This window comes from Pantherophis guttatus, chromosome 2, assembly GCF_059756535.1.
Source record: "Pantherophis guttatus breed Tessera chromosome 2, ASM5975653v1, whole genome shotgun sequence".
NCBI lineage: Eukaryota > Metazoa > Chordata > Lepidosauria > Squamata > Colubridae > Pantherophis > Pantherophis guttatus.
Window position 1 is genome coordinate 271156734 of NC_142064.1, and position 6000 is coordinate 271162733.

The following is a 6000-nucleotide window of genomic DNA, read 5'->3' on the forward strand; positions in this document are numbered from 1 at the left end:
CCCTTAGTTCTCTTGAAGATAAGCAGATGGCAGAAGGTCAGGAGAAGGGAAATCCATTACCTACAAATATATTTGCTTACTTCATCTGTTGCTTATCCATGAGTTTTCTCCTCCTCCCTGAGATGTCCTGCATAGCTATAGATACATGGTTTTGTCTACAGAGATTTATCTTAACATTGTTTGGAGAGTTTCTCCTGTGCACATTGAATTACAAACACCACAGTGAGCCTTGATTATTTATTTTGGGTCCTGTGTTTTGATTCCACAAGACAGATAGATTAACAGAGTTGGAAGGGACCTTGTAGGTCATCTAGTCCAACCCCCTGCCCAAACAGGAGACCCTACACCATTTCTGACAAATGGCAGTCCAATCTCTTCTTGAAGGCTTCCAATGATGAAGTTCCCACAACTTCTGAAGGCAAGCTGTTCCATTGGTTGATTGTTCACACTGTCAGAAAATGTCTCCTTATTGTAGAAGACACAGCATCAGTTTGTACAAGTCAGTCCTGGAAATATAATAATTTAATAATTATAATAATAATTTACCAAAGTTGGAAGGGACCTTGGAGGTCTTCTAGTCCAACCCCGTGCTTAGGCAGGAAACTCTACACTACTTCAGACAAATGGTTATCTAATCTCTTCTTATAAACTTCCTGTGTTATGAATTAGCTTTCCGAAATTGGGAAGCAAATGTCAATATTTATAATTGATTCTTCCATCTGCTCATTATCTTAAGAAAGCTTGAACACTGATTCTGAGGGAAAGCTTGAATATTGATTCTGGCACTCTTCAGGTGATTTTACAAAATTATACACTGATAATTTTAATATTAAATACAATGTTGTGTTATATTATAATAAATTGGAAGATAATCCAAAATCCCTTTTTACAAGCATCAAATTCTAGCATCTGAAGAAAGAAAAGCTCAAAGCACATGAAGTAAAATACATGGAATAAAATAATTGTAGTGGTGTGTGACAACATAGGCAAGGTATAATTTGCCATTCAACAATGCCAGAGGCCAAATGTAAAAAGAAAGAGTAATTCAATATTTAATGTTACATGTAATAACAGCGGCAACGGAATTACGTATGGACAAATTTGGAAAAACGGAGGTATACCAACAGAGGAAATGGTAATAAAGAAAATATTAGAATGTGCCAACATGGACAGGTTAACAATGGAAATTAAAGACAAAGGAGAAACAGCGTATTACTTAATATGGGGCCTATTGGCTAGATAATAGATGCAAAGCTTAGAAAATTAATGATGAAAGAGTGTCAATAAGCTAGAAACGAATACAAGTATAAAACTATATAGAAGAATATATATTGCAAGCAATATTATTATTAGACTGTGCATAACTGCAAATTAAAATATATAGAGTGCTAAATGTATAGAGAATTATGTTATTATTATGGAAACAATAGATATAAGTATATTATATAATATCAAGTTTCTTTTTTTTCTACGGACTATACTGTATGATTAAGAGAAAAATGGTCGTAATTAGGATGTATAACATTATATATATTTATAAAGGTGCTGATACAACCAGTATATCCTTTCACCTTTCAGCTCCAGTCCAGGAGCCCTCAAGCAGCCGCGTTCACGACAAACCATTTTGTACCAAATTTATATTTTTAAAAGGTAGACTAGTATAGATCTATTTCAAGCTATTTAGCTCCCATCAGCTACTCTCCCTTTATTTTTTCATCAGCAAAAATACAAATTTGGTATAATTAATATATATAACTTGTGGCTCAGAAAGTTAATTCAACTGCCTAACATGCAGGAAGCCCAAATTCGAATCCGAGTAAGGGTATGGCTAGCTGATGAAAGCTAAAAAGCTTGAAATAGATCTATACTAGTCTCCCTTTATTTCTTTATCAGCAAAATATAAATTTGGTATAAAATGGTTTGTCATGAATGCGACTGCTTGAGGGCTCCTGGATTGGAGCTGAAAGGCGAAAGGGAGCTGATTGCCCCCTCCTGTATGTTGGGGTAGGACAGGTGTCTCAATATAAAAACATTGTGTGTGTGTGTGTGTGTGTGTGTGTGTGTGTGTGTGTGTATCCCTTGTCCTCCTCTTTCATATATATACATGAAAGAGGAGGACAAGGGATCTTATGAAAAAAAAAAGATTCATAAAAGGTATTTTTTTCTCAATGTATATGACATTTCTCAAAGAGTGTTTCACGATGTTCATCATCTAGATGTCGCCTTTAGCAACATACAAGGAACCGATAAGAAAATACCTGCCATGGTTGAATGTTTTCAACTTCCACCTTGTCTTTTCTCTCTCATCAGCGAAGAGATCCAGCAAAGAATCATTCCAAGGGAGAAATCATCCAGATGCTCTAAGCTCTATGGTCCACCCAAGATACACAAAGAAGGAACCCCACTTAGACCCATAGTAAGCTACATAGGGTCACCTCTATAAAACCTAGCCAAATTTCTCGCCAACCAACTACAGCCCTATGTAGTGTGAGGTGATGTGAATCCATCACCCCACACGTAAAAAACTCATTCCAGTTCATAGAGATCATAAAGAAACAAAACTTACAGCCCAGCGACCTACTTGTGAGCTTCGATGTCATATCCCTCTTTGCCCAAGTGCCAATCATAGAAGCCTTGACAGCTATCCAAAACAAATATAACCCCCCCAAGCACATCCTAGATCTGACCAACCACTGCCTATCCAACACATACTTCATCTATAATGGACAAAAATACAAATAAATAGAAGTAGCACCCATGGGATCACCCCTCTCATCTGTCATTGCAAACCTCTACGTGGAACACTTTGAAACCCAAGCTCTAGAAAAATCTGATCACAAACCCAAACTCTGGCTCAGATACGTAGACAACACCTTCATAATCTGGCCACATGGGAAAGAAAAACTGGACAACTTCCTCACACACCTCAACAGCCTACACCCCAAAATACAGTTCACCATGGAAAGAGAAGCTAACAACCAACTTCCCTTGTAGACGTCTTAGTCTATAAGATATCCAATGGCTCCCTAGGACACACCATCTACCAGAAGAAAACACACACAAACCGCTATCTGCACGCACTCTCACACCACCACCCAGCACAGATAAACTCTGTAGCCAAGACACTCATCTCCAGAACAAAATGCTTAGCTGACAAACAACATCTAAAAACCGAACTACACACTCTCACTAACGTACTAACATCCAACGGATTCCAAAGAAATAAGATTACCAACCTAATCCAAAAAGAAACCCCCACTAAAATCCAAGACAGAGAACAAGAAAACGGCAAAGCCCTCCTCCCATACATAAAAGGCACCACAGACAGAATCAGCAAGATCCTCCACAAACACAACATCAAGACAGCATTCTGCACAAACCGAAAAATATCCGCCATCCTAAGAAACCCCAAAGACAAAATTGAGTTAGAAAATTAAGGAGTATATGAAATCCCATGCACCGCCTGCCCCACCACATACATCGGGCAAACCAACAGAAGAATAAGTGCACGCATTGAAGAACACAAGAACTCAGTCAGAAAAGAGGAACCAACTTCTTCCCTGGTCCAACACTTTAAAGCCACAGGACATGATATTGACTTTAAAAAGACCAGAACTATCGCCGAAACTGAACACTTTAACAACAGAATAATCAGAGAAGCCATCGAGATAGAAAAACGCCCACACAGCATGAATAAATGAGATGATACCTCCCGCCTACCAGCCATTTGGAAACCCGCCTTCATTGACAAACGAGTTTCTAACACAAAGAAGGACACCAGACCCACACTCACGAAAACCACACAGGATGCCACCACCACACATCCACACAAAAAGCAAACCCACACCAATGAGGCATGACCACAAACCAGAAGCCAGAGCACAGCTGCATCATTAGCCACTTTAAATCCCTCCAATCCATACATGAAGCAAAGACCCACCATGAAGATGTGGCACGACCACGAACCCGAAGCCAAACAAAAGCAATGCAGCTCACCAGCTCAAATCCCCCTGCAACTCAGACTAACCTGAGCACAACCAAGCCCCCACCTAAACAGAACACACACCCATCCAATCAGAGCACAGCCAACCCCCCATCCAATCAGAGCACAGCCAAACCCCCAACCAATCAGAACACACATCCACCCAATCAGAACACAGCCAAGCTCCCACTCAATCAGTTCACACCCCCACTGGTAGTTAAAAGGAAGAAACAGCTGCAATCACACATTGCTCCTAGAAGCACGAAGCCGAAAACACCAGCCTGAAGATGATGAATGAGACTTTGTTGAAACGTCGCCAAGGCACTTCCAATTTTACGCGGGAGAAAGCCCGAGTAACCAAAGTCCTACATACAAACACCCGTGAAAACCTCAGAATATATATATATATATATATATATATATATATATATATATATATATATATATATATATATATATATATATATATATATATATATATATATATATATATATATATATATATATATATATATATATATATATATATATATATATAAAAAAAAAATTTCTATCGAGACACCTGGTCTACCCCAACATATGGGAGGGGGCATTCTGCACCCTTTCACCTTTCAGCTCCACCTATACTAGTCTCCTTTTATTTCTTTATCAGCAAAAATATAAATTTAGTATAAAATGGTTTGTCGTGAACGCGGTTGCTTGACGGCTCCTGGATTGGAGCTGAAAGGCAAAAGGATATACTGGTTGTATCAGCATCTTTTTAAATACATATAATGTTATACATCCTAATTACGACCATTTTTCTCTTAATCATACAGTATAGTCCGTAGAAAAAAAAGAAACTTGATATTATATAACATACTTATATCTATTGTTTCCATAGTTATAACATAATTTTCTATACATTTAGCACTCTATATATTTTAATTTGCAGTTATGTACAGTCAAATAATAATATTGCTTGCAATACATATTCTTCTATATAGTTTTATACCTGTATTTGTTTCTCGCTTACTGACCCTCTTTCATCATGAATTTTCTAAGCTTTGCATCTATTATCTAGCCAATAGGCCCCATATTAAGTAATACGCTGTTTCTCCTTTGTCTTTAATTTCCATCGTTAACCTGTCCATTTTGGCACATTCTAATATTTTCTTTATTACCATTTCTTCTGTTGGTATACCTCCATTTTTCCAATTTTGTGCATACGTAATTCCGTTGCCGCTGTTATTACATGTAACATTAAATATTGAATTACTCTTTCTTTTACATTTGGCCTCCAGCATTGTGAATGGCAAATTATATCTTGCCTATGTTGTCACACACCACTACAATTATTTTACTTCATGTATTTTACTTCATGTGCTTTGAGCTTTTCTTTCTTCAGATTCTAGAATTTGATGCTTGTAGAAAAAGGATTTTGGATTATCTTCCAATTTATTATAATGGAGCACAACATTGTATTTAATATTAAAATTATCAGTGTATATTCTTGTAAAATCACCTGAAGAGTGCCAGAATCAATATTCAAGCTTTCCCTCAGAATCAGTGTTCAAGCTTTCTTCAGATAACGAGCAGATGGAAGAGTCAATTATAAATATTGACATTTGCTTCCCAATTTCCTAAAGCCAATTCATAACACAGGAAATTTATAAGAAGAGATTAGATAACCATTTGTCTGAAGTGGTGTAGGGTTTCCTGCCTAAGCAGGGGGTTGGACTAGAAGACCTCCAAGGTCCCTTCCAACTTTGTTAAATTATTATTATAATTATTAAATTATTATATTTCCAGGACTGAGTTGTACAAACTGATGTTATGTCTTCTACAATAAGGAGACATTTTCTGACAGTGTGAACAATCAACCAATGGAACAGCTTGCCTTCAGAACTTGGGGGAACTTCATAATTGGAAGCCTTCAAGAAGAGATTGGACTGCCATCTGTCAAAAATGGTGTAGAGTCTCTTGCTTGGGCAGGGGGTTGGACTAGATGACCTACAAGGTCCCTTCCAACTCTGTCA